Genomic DNA, 12386 nt, shown 5'->3' with positions numbered 1-12386 from the left:
CAACAAAAATGGACTATCCATGCTCAAAGATTAGCTGTCCATCCAAACACAACCTATGTATTTAGGATTTTCTCATATACTATATGACCCATAATTGTGGTTTCTTCAATGCTATACTCTTGAAGATATTTAAGGAAAAGTAATTTGTGTACCTGTACATGTATTTGCACTCTTGAGAACCTGCTAGATTCTAGGTATCTTGCCAAGAGAAAAGATTTGAGAGATTGGAAAGCCAAATTTGCACCCGCAGCTCTACAGGTACATTTTGTAAGGTGTACTAGAGGTTTTATTCATCAAGAAAAAGCGTAGTCTTTGGGAAAGAAAACAAAATGGAAAGCTTTATGGGAGAAGTAAAATATAAGCAGAATGTTGAGGCCTAAATAACAGCTTTTCAGATATATGTATATATATATATATATATATATATATATATATATATATATATATATATATATTTCAGTGGTTCAAGGAAAGTGTGCTTGCAGAACACTTGGTGGTAGTCCCAAGTGAGTGGGACTCCTCAGTAATTGGTGGAGAGTGGGTGGGTGTGATGGGGGAGACACATAAGGTCATATCCTACAGGGCCCAGGATATCAGGTAGTTTTTTTTATTTCTTTTTCCCTAGGCTGATAGGGAGCCAATATGGATTGACATGGAAGTTAAATGACCAGATGTTCAAATACATTTATTTGATAATATTTATAATAAAATAGCTACAATCATATTAATATAGCTGATCTTAAAATGGGCCACAGATTCTCTCCATCTCTTCACCTATGGTCCTTTGTAGGGTGGCTTTGATGTTCCTTCTGTCAGCAAGTAGATTAAGTATCTCCACTTGCTGAGTTTCTGATTGCTCTGTGGCAGACTTTGGTCAACAATGGAGTTTGCAGCAGACATGCCAGCAAAGGTGTTGGAACAGCATCTCAGCAACGCTGCTGGGCTTGCTTTCACTCACCACTCTTAAAGCCCTCAAGGTGCACATAAAGCTGTGCAAGTAACTGTGTGCAAAGCAGTGCAGGAGAACCTCCTGACTTATGAGACATCTTCCCCTACCACCCTGCTCCTCTGTCTCACAGCCTATCTACAGGGAGATGTGTGAGGGAGGCCCTCTCAGAGTGTCCCACCAGCTGCCAGTCCACCACGTGACTTCACAACTGACTAGAGATGCATGCAACACTATGGGAAAATCAGTGAGTCATGCCAGACCAGAAAAACTCTCCCATCAAATGAACAGACAGTTGACATAACCTAAGTAGACACTTATGAGATTAGAGACTATTCCAAATATGTTATGTGAATTACCTCATCATTTATCCTTTGATTTATATTCTTATTTTATAGATGGGAAACTCATTTTAATCATGCCTTTGGAATACTAAGTAAAATAAGCTACAGATAAAATAGATTAAGAGAAACAAACAAAGACTACAAAGAATGATTCCTTGATTAGTAATGATGATTTTCTGCTATGGAAACTCTGTGTACCCGCAGACATTCTCCTTCCTTCCAACCCTTCTGATACTGTGCATATCAACTTTAAATATAAGTGCATATGTGGCGTGTAAATTCGATTTCCAGCTCAGCCAGGAATAGTAATGAATGAAGCAGAAGTATGCTGATAAAGAAAATAATGTATAGCATGTGCTTCACATCGAGTGAAGCCTTTTTCTAATTGGCTTCATGCAAGATGTAAGACCAGTATTTCTCAAACATCTAGGATTTTAAAAGTCAGAATATCAAGCTCAGTGTGAAACACAGATGTTATTGATCAGATGTTTGTTTTCCCACAAAATCAATATGCTGAGACCTTAACCCAGAAAGTGATGATACTATGGTAAGTGGTAGAGACTTTGGAGATAACTAGGTTTCAGTGAGGTCATAAAGGTGGTGCCCCCACAATGAGATTGTTGTCCTTAATGGTAAAAAAGCAACACCAGTGCTTCCTGTGTTCTGTCATGTGAGCATACAACAAGGCAGTAGCCTCCACCAGCCAGAAAGAGTACCTCACCAGAACATGCTTATGTAGGCATCCTTGCCTCCAATGCCTCCGCCCCACAAGTGAGAGAAATAAATGTTTCCTGTGCAAAGCACCCAGTCTATGTTTAGTGGCATTTTGCTACTGCACCATCAGCTGAATAAAACACAAGGTGTGTCACAACACAGGTTTGCTAGCAGTTAGCTGGTGGCCATCCCATTTTTACTTGAATCAATATTTTTCAATGAAAGTGGAGGCAGTAGCTTAGCCTATTCATTATTTTGTTTCTGAAGTTAGTGTACCTCTAAGTTCAATGCAGAGCTGATGGTTTCACTGGGACTATTTTACTGAAGAACTTAAGTCAAATGATTCAGGTTTTCCTCTCAAGAAAAATACCCACCTTTGGGAATGATCCTGCCTCTAGAAATAGTGAAAACTTAGCACAGCTAGCTACTAAGTTGCACCTTCAGAGAGTTAGTTTAGTAAATGAAACAACTAGCAAAAGACCCCAGGGAGCCGTCCTCACAGGCCTGTTTGGGATTAAGTTCCATTTTTTAAGGTTTAGGTATTGTTTTCCTAATAAAGGGATCTCAACAAGACCCTCAACATTCAGCTCCGCTACAACATGATGTGCACAGAAGATGGCAAAGAGAAACAGGACCCTGTGGGAAGGTGAGAAGATTTCTCAGATTGACACTGGGTCGTGAGGGTGGGGGTAGCATAGCATTTAGGCCGAGAGGTCGACAGGATAAGAAGCCAAGGAATAGCCTGGCGAACCAAAGAGGGAGTCTGCAGGATTTAGGGAAAGGCCTAATGGGCCCTGGAGGTTCAAAAATGGCTTCACTGGATTGGTGGGATTTTCTTGTCCAGAAATAAGATAAAACAAGATGACAGAGAAAAGGTGTCACCAAACTGTATTCATGCCCCCTTGAAGAATGTCTTTGTTCTGCGAATTTTAGAACAGTTACATACAACTAACGGTGTTTGCAAAAGTATGCTTCTTACCCATGCAAGTATCGATGGGCCCACTTCTTTTGTGGTACTGGGAATTGTACTCAGGACCTTGTGCTTGCTAGCCAGGTGCTTAAGCTGCTCAGCTGTGTCCCATATGGGCTCACTTCTAAGTCAAACTTTTCTTGCTGTGACCCCACAAGTGGCTCTCAACTTGATTGAAATGGATGTAAATGATTTGTGTATAAAACCCATAGAGTGGGCCAGCCAAATAGCTCAGCAGATTAGTGCACTTGCAATCAGGCCCAGGGTCTGGGGGTTCAATCCCTAGGCCTGCCAGGCCGGCCCTGCCCAGGGTCCCGCTAAAACAGCAATAGAGACTGGGCATGGTAGTCCCAGCTCTTGGGAGGCTGTAAACAGAAGAACCATCATAAGTCTGATTTAGTACTGAGACCTGAGCACCCTGTAGACTTTCCCTACCAAAAAAAAAAAAAAAAAAAAAAAAACAAAAAACCCATAGAGTCTTCAAGATAACTTGCTTCAGTCCCCTCCTGGATCCAATAAGTGGGAGCTTTCTGCATTTTCTTTACAATAAATCCTGATTTCTGCTTTCATTCTAAAAAACTTTTTCTCAGACTTCTTTTGCCTCTTGTAATTCTTTCAGGGTTGAAGGAAGAACCCACTAGCTGTGTCATAATAGTAAACTTTTCCTAGTAGTAAACCAAGAAACATCTGAGTGTCCTATCCCAAGAGGCCTGGCTTATTTAACTACTGCCCACTTCTACCCTAATAAGCCTGTGTGTCTGAAAGCTCCATTCTCTCCTCATTTACCTCTGGAAGCACGTCAAGTTAGTCTTGATTCTCAGTTACGAGGTCCTCTCCATACTTAACTGTCATGCCACTTGCTTGGGTTTCTCTCTCTCTCTCTCTCTCTCTCTCTCTCTCTCTCTCTCTCTCTCTCTCTCTCTGCTTCTTGGAGAGCCAATCTCTCTGAATCTGTGACACAGCTGGGGGACTTCTCTGCTCATCCTCTATCTGCAGGTACAGAGGGCAATGGGACAGCTAAATGGAGCCAGTTCTGCAGAGACACCCTGCAGTTCACCTTATGACCAACAGAGAGAAGCAATGAGGAATGAGGGACTACAGAATTCACTAAAGACTCTGGCCTAGTGGACTTCATAGCACTGTTTACAAGCTAATCTTACTTCTTCTTTGTTACCAGGCTGCTGCTCTGTGCAGGTGACAGTGGCAAATGGACCAGAATTTCAATGTCTTCTTTGTATTGATTTCCATTTATTTTGATCTTTCAATCTTTTCTCTTTGCCAGAGAAAGGTTTTGACCAAGAGAAGTGTTATTCAGAGTTGACTTCTTGCTAAATTGTAACCCTATAAAAGAAAACACTGGCAAGTAATAAGACAAGTGACAGAGAAGGGTCCACAGAGGATTGATCATGGGGCAGTTGTAGGACAGCACATCAAGGCAGTGCTCAAGAAAAACAAAGTTGGCCATGCAGGCTCACATTTTTCCTCTTCATCTCAGGTTCTGAAGATGATCACACCTTGATCACCAGAGCTCTGCTTTGCATCGTTTCAGCTAAAGAGGTTAGAACAATCAGGATTAAGTCAGATTATATTCTTATTTCATTCTGCTCATGCAACAGGACTAAAAACATAAAAAAATAATTTTGCCTTTGGTACCTACTACCTCAGTTTTCCTGAATGTCTGCTGAAAGTGCAGTTCCTTTTTTTTGTTTTGGAGTTCCAGTTGGCCTTTACTGAGATAAATTAACAAAAATCAAGATTTTTTCCAATCATCTTTCCTGAACCTTATAAAACTCAGCAGACTGGTCCATGTCGTACATGCAACATGACACATCCCAACCCAAACAGAGCCCCACTGGCACACTTGCCAATAAATGGAAAGCCTATTTTCTCTTTTCCTAAATATTCACAAAAATTTGAGTCCTACTGTTCACGTGCTGGTGTGTTGTCTTATTTCAGGTTTCCCCATTGAGTCCTGAAGCAAGGCAATTATTGGGATATTTTTTGTTGAGAATTTCCTTAATGTTGTTTTCCTGTTAAGTCTTTTATTTCTATTTATGTTTATTATTTATTTTATTTAGTATATTTCTTTGTCGTATTAGGGATTGAATTCTGGGCCTTGTGAATGCTAGGCAAGCACCCTACCACTGAGTTATGTCCCCAGCCCTGCTAAGTCTTTAATACATTATTTGTTAAAATTCCCCACCCTATGTGTCTACCTTTTCCTTATTTTAACACTTATTCCTGAACTCTCATTTGGTTTCCTGCTGCTGGACTTACGAGGGAGTCAGCCATCTGTCCACTCATCCTTTCGCTTTCAGGGAGAGCCATCCATAAGACTTCCCAGCCTCCAGATTTCTGTTTCTGTTGGTCATTCTGGCTCAGGCTGAGGGCCTCTACCGAAGGAGAGAGAAAACAATCTTCTTTTGTAATGTTGTAGCAGTTAATGAAACAAATGTATTTATGGCAAAACATTCCAAAATACTAAGCAGCAGGATATCTCTATGATTACACAACAAGGGAAGAGATTGTGTAGCATTTCCCCAACATTCTTCCATAAAGCACATGTATATGTGTGTGCATCTGGCCTATATTAATCATCTCAATCAGTGTGCTGAGCATTATTCACATTTGCAAATACTGCTGTAAGAAATTTAAAAGGAAATGTCATCTTGACAATATCTTAGAAAAGTTTTCTTTTTGAATAGTAACAATGAGATTTTTGATATGTTACAACATACTTGAACTTATTATTATGAAAGATTTTCTTATTGTAATTCCCAAGCAAATATTGCAAATTTCTAACTACTTTTAGATCTATAATTCATAAATGATGTAACAAAATATTCAGGTATTTGATTAAGAAATCAAGCACTAAATAAAATGTCATATGATATGTCAAAAGTTTTTAAAACGTATATTTGAATAAGTTTTGAATAACATAAGAAGTGATAAAAGATCTCAAAAATTTTTAAAAATTCAATGCATTCAACCTCAAAACATTAAAACATTTTCTCAAAAATTCTAAACACAATAAAACAGAAAATCAAAATGATTATGTTAATTGTGAAAGACATTTTTAAAATGCGTAAATATTAATATTCTAAAATGTTACATGCACATTAGAGAAATATTCTAACACCAGGGGGAAAAAAAATCAGTCTTACTATTCAAGCATTATGTATCTATCCTGGTTTGGGGCTTTCACAAGGGAAAGAATACAGTACAGGACACATTTTATAAGATTTTATAATCACCCAAAGAATCATATAGAAAGAGTGCAGGAAATCTGTCCATACAATAAAGACCAAAGAATCCAGCTGAAGGCCTGGATCATGATTTTCTACATGGACGCAGCTGTAGTCCTAGAGCCTCTAATAATGCCTCTCACAAGTTCAACTAGTGGCCTAGCGCCCATGACAATGTCTCATGCAGGTCCACTTCAGGGACCTGTGCTGGAAAGGCTCAAAGTTCAGTGGTGGAAGTTAGACAGTCTATGCCAGCAAGATGAAGGATCTGTGCTAGCAGGCTGAGGGATCTGAACTGAAGCCTGGAAGTAATGCTCAAGGTAAAAACCAGAACTCCCCCAAAAGTCCCACAGCCATTCTCAGCAACAATGAAGTCCTAAGCTCCTCCAGTGATGAAGAAAGCTGAGTTCCCATCAGGAAAGCCAGTACAACAAGCTTCTCCATGAGGCTGAGCCGCGTGCCATCTTCCCCTCCAGATCCAGAAAGTGATGCTCAAGATGAGGACCAGAGCTCCCCCCAAATTGATTATAACCATGTTCTGCCACAAGATCCCCAGCTCCTCCTCTGACAAGTTGATCCAGAAAGCCAGAATCCTAAGCTCATCCAGGAGAACAGCCCAAGAAGACCAGCAGCTTCCAACAGCTTCCCCAAACAGCAACCCTAACAGCGTCTCCACAGCTTCTCCTATTCTGCCTCTTATGCTGCTAGCAACAATCCTCAGGTGGGCCTCCCACATCCAGCACCACACTAGTTCAATTTAGCTGGGTGGAACAAGTTGACCACAAGTGCACAATCCACTACAGCATTTCTTGTCAGAAATATTCTGTATTACTTTAGTGAAGTGAACCATGACTAGAGTGCTATCCCAAAAAGCTGTGAAAACGCACCAGCAGTGTGCCTTTTCCTCTTCAAAGCTGACCAGGAATTGAAGAAAGCCAAGTGGAGAAAGGAGGCCACAGCACTCCACTGGCTTCTCTGCTTTTGTTTTGTTTATTCTTTTGTGTTTTGCATCAGAGAGCAGCTTATCTAAATGGTCCTGTAAACACGAAGTAGTAAACCTGGTGACATGCGTAGGTGCAGGGCTATTCACTGGATTTTCCCCCAAAGAAGCTCTATGTATTCACAACACCTGGCCCAATTTAGACAGAAGCAAAAAATTAACCTAAGCTTTTCTTCTTAAGCACTGGCTAGAGATGAGAAATCTTTACAAAAGAAAAAAGGCAGTATGTGCCATCTACTGCCAATTAAAGATGGCATCTTAGCGTGGCACAAGTTACTTTGGGTGAGTGTCCTGCACAGATTTCTTCCATAACATGAGCACAACAAACATCAACTTTGTTTTGATTTCTGTAACACGCACTGCTCTTTCATTTCTAGGACAAAAGAAAATCATAGCCAAGCATTATAAACAAGTCTGTGCCCAAGAATGATGCTTGCAGATGTGAACGTGTGGCTGCCTTCACATGGAAATGGTCTTTTATAAAGGCATTCTGCTCAAGACACTCAAAGCAATCATGAGCAATAGGCCCTTTCCACTAGAATATACCAGAGATAATATTCTACTCATCACGTTGGGGTTTCTTTTCATGCCATGTCCAGTGAAGGGGGCCACATTGCTTCCTCTGAGTTCCCTGGAATGGGCTTTATAGGAAGGGATGGGCAGATGCCCATCAGGGAGAGGAAAGGAGAGGACTGTACTGCACCTGAGGTTGTGCACCTGAAGACAAGGCTGTCCCCCATCTGCGCACATTAGCCAGCAGCTGGTAGAAGTGGCTGTCCTAATGCCCTACTTTCTCTCTCTCTCTCTCTCTCTCTCTCTCTCTCTCTCTCTCTCTCTCTCTCTCTCTCTCTCACCTTTTCATAGGCTTTACTCTTCCTGAGGGAGAATGCTCTTCTCCCGATTGCAACTCTATATCCAGCGGGCCCTGTGTATCCTTTCTTTTCTCACTTTGTACATCCAGCTGGGCAAAGTTTATTCTGTTTTCTGTACCATAATCTGTCATGGCTGATTTTGTTATAACAAGATCTGAACAGATGGGGAATGGTTTGCTCAAGAATTACTTGCAATATGAGTGACCTATAGAAAAAAAAATGGGAAGCTGGAATGCAATCCCTGCACTAAAATCCCAAGCTCATTATCCTCCCCACAGGATGGCCCTGTATCTCACCCCCACAGGAAGGTGCTAATGACTAATCCAGAGACTGACAAAGGAGCCCAACCCTTTGGTAAATAGCAAGGCACAAACAAAGGAGTAAAATACTAACTGCGAAGAGGCACTAAAAATTCTTTGTTATAACTTGTCCGTCTGGTTTTATTTTCCTGTCAAATGACACGTACTTGAGACACAATGGAATGGAAATGCTGTAAATAAGGTAATTTCCTTATGACTGGAAAAATCGTCAAAATTAGACAGATTCCCATCAGCATTTAATAAACTTTTTTTAACACCTACTGAGTCCAATTTCGTAGTTCTTGAAAGTTCTTGCTAAGCATAATAGGGATGATAATCAGAAATCCTCATGGACAATATGCTGTCTGAAAAGAGTATTAAAAAATAGATCAGGCAATAAGGGTGTCATTAATCCTCTAATCCAACTGTCCATATTTATGTTGATTTTTAAAAAGAAAAAAAACACTCTAACTTGTTAATGCTTCCACTCCAAACAGAACATTCAAATAAATTTCAAAAAATCCTTCTCTACATACATTCTCTGTTGTTTAGTGTGTATTATATCAATTGCTCAATTAGATCTAGTCTGAAGCAATTTCTACATTAAAAATAGCAACATTAACAGTATTTATGGTCCAACCTCATATTCTCTACAAGACCTAAAATAACAGGAATTAAAAAGATAAACAAAATGGAAGAAATGAAAGCTTCATTTCTTCATACTGTCCTATTTGGGGTTTCCCTTTTTAAAATGCACTAACTCTTCTAATATATCTACCAGGCTGGGAATGGTGGTACACTCCTGTGATCCCAGCACTCCAGCAGCTGAGGCAGGAGGATAACTAGCCTGGGTTCTACAGTGAGTTCAAGACCAGCCTGAAGCATATGATGAAACCTTGTCTCAAAAAGAAAGGAATACTTAATGCTTAAGTTCTTTCCTCTTTGTAATTTTTTGCACCAATTTTCCATGCTTGTATCTGGTGACCCGAACAACTAATTTTAAGACAACAGTATGCAATATAGCAACAATTGTTTAATTCTTATTAATTCTTATGTTGTTTAGTGAAATTCTGTGCCATTCCCAATTTTTTATTATACTTTATTCTCTTTAGAAAGGACTAAAAAGTAATTTTAAAAAATTAACCTGCCTACCCACATTTTGAGTACTTGTCATTTCTTTCAAGCCTTCTCTGGTAAAGACCATTTTTCCCCATATCTCAACATTTAACACCTGCTTAGACTGTGCTGCTATTGTCCTTTTCCATTTTAGATGAAATAGATTGTACTGTACAAATTAAATGATGTGGCTTTTGTCTTCCACAGTGAACACTAAATAACATACGAAATAAATGTGTTAATTTATTTATAGCTATTAGTAAGAGATCAATTTGCAAATATCCTTTCTGATGGTCAAACAGTAGGTGCCCTGCTTGTTAAAAAGCAGCACAAGGAATGGAAAGCCCTGCGTTTGGAGTCAGCATCTTCAAGGGAGCTCCTGTATGGAGCACACTCCACAGGCTGCTCGGGATCCTCAGAGGCACGAGACTGGGCTGCAAGCTTGTCATCTTCAAATGTTGATGTGTGCCCCTCAGCCTGAGTTTGGCATGTTTAAAACTCTAGGGCTTTCCTGTCCAGGAAATTTTCCCCAACATGACTTACAAACTTTGCCCATCATTTTCCAAAGCCGCACTAAAAAATGAATCACCTGAGTAATGACTCTCAGTGTTTCAATAGCCCTTAATGCCTGTTAGTTAATTATCCTGCAAATCAGAAAATGACAGTGGTTCTCATTTAAGAGCAACATGAATGGTTTTGCTGCAGTTGGGAAAGTCAGTAAAATTGACTCTAGAATGCTGGGCATTTTAGCTTGTGTGTACCCTAGAGGACTCCTGGGCCACCTCACGTTCTTTCCTCCCAGGGATATTTTTCCTTGTATGTGCCCTGCATAATCAAGAATATAGGTAAAAATTTTTCCATTATATTTCCTTGTGCTATTTTTTGAGGGAATAATATAAATGCTAGTGGAGAAAGTAGAGGTCTCAGGGCCAATGGTTCTTCACCAACAGACACCCAACTGCATACTGACATACTTGCACGCATGCTCAAGCACGTGCGTGCACACACACACACACACACACACACACACACACACACACAGAGTCATGCACATCATTACTCACATATCAAAGGCTCTTGGGGGCTGGCGAGATAGCTCAGCAGAATAAGTGCCTGCTTAGGCAAGCACAGGGGCTTGCCTACCCCATTCAATCCATGCCAATCCCACCCTCAGGTATGCTGAGCCTGCAATTAAGTCTGAGCATGGTGGTGCATGCCTGTAATCCCAGCGCTGTGGAGGCTGAAAACAGGAGGATCACTATGAGTCCGACCTGTTTAGTGAGACCCTGCACAAAATACATAATTTTTTTAAAAGGCTCTTGGAATGAGTTTTAAATATATATAATCTTTTTCATTTTAAAAAAATGTATTTCTGTATCTTACACTGTATCTTAATCTTCCTTCCTTTAACATTACACAATGTTATGCTTTTCAAATTTCTCTAGAAAAAGGGATACAGAGAGAGGGGGATGGCCTGGGAGGTAGGAAGTTAGGAGGGAAGTAAGGAGGAAGGGGAGGGAGGAGGGAGGGCTGGAGGAAGGACTGAAGGAAGGGAGGGAGGGAGAAAGAGAGGGAGGGAGGGAGGGAGGGAGGGAAAGAGGGAGGAAGAGAGGGAGGGAGGGATGAAAAAAAGGAGGAAGAAAGGGAGGTAAAAGGGGAGAGAGTAAAGAAGGAAATGAAGAAAATTTACTCCTTTCTCATGCTGTGAAGTTATTGTAGGAATATGTCACACTTCATTAATTAAATGTTATTAGTCTAATCCTTCACTTTTGCTTCTGAGTAATATTCTTGATTATATACAATGTTTCCTTGCTGTATGTAGTATGAGGCCATTTTTCTCTAATGTGTTTATTAAATAGTTTATCTTCATCTAGATTGATTTTGTAAAGAAAAATTTAGTCATTATTTCTTCAAATAGTCCTCTCCCTGAGTTTCAATATCCTTCATTTTTGAAGTATTATACGTATTTTGGAGCTTCCCAGGCCATCCTCCATATCTCTTAACTTTTTTATTTCTCCAATATTTGTATTTGGGCTATATTCTTATTAATTTTCTAGATCATCAAAACTATATATTAATCATATAATCTAATTCATTTAAGCTGTGACATTTTTCTATTTAACTCTTACTGAATTATTTGTATTAGCTTCAGTATCTATATTGATTATTTCTTGAATTTTTTCAGATATGCTCCTTTCTCATAATGTCTTCTTCTGTTATATATTTCTCTTTGTTCCATTGAAGTGAGAACTACACATTTAACTTTCCTTTAATGTTCTGGTTTTTCAGTCTGTGCGTACATATGTGTCTATCTGTCGACTCTATTACATTTGCTCTCACAGTGGGATTTTCATATGATTAGGAATTTTGCTCGTGAATTTTTGGATGAAAGGTGCCTTCCTTAAGAATCTGATGCTTGTCCTGAGCTGTGACTTTATTACTATAGATAAATATCAAGTTCTGAAACTTGAGGTAAAATGACATTTGTTTTAACACAAATAATTCATTTTCCACTTTTGGTCCAGGGAATACGGCTTGCTTTTTAATGTGTTCAAAGGACAATGAGCAATGTTTCATTATTCCACGACCTCACAAGGGCTAGAATTTAATGTAGCAGGCCTAATTCAAGCTTCCCTCTACTATGGAATATCTCAGTTTTCTCCTTGCTGAAACAAAACGTCCAACACCCAAAGTTAAACTAGAAAAGATTTGTTTAGCTCACAGTTTGTAGAGATTTTAGGCCATAATCTGCTGGCTCTAAAGCAGGGTGACATGGCAGGTCAAGATCATAGTTCATAGTGGGCTGAAGGTAGCAAAGCAAGAGACGTTAGTAGCTTTATTCTGTCCCTTTCATGTTCTATCTAAGCTCTTGGGATTAGG

This window comes from Octodon degus, unplaced genomic scaffold, assembly GCF_000260255.1.
Source record: "Octodon degus isolate 3935 unplaced genomic scaffold, OctDeg1.0 scaffold00019, whole genome shotgun sequence".
NCBI lineage: Eukaryota > Metazoa > Chordata > Mammalia > Rodentia > Octodontidae > Octodon > Octodon degus.
The sequence above is the reverse complement of the archived record's forward strand: the minus strand, read 5'-3'. Positions refer to the sequence as shown.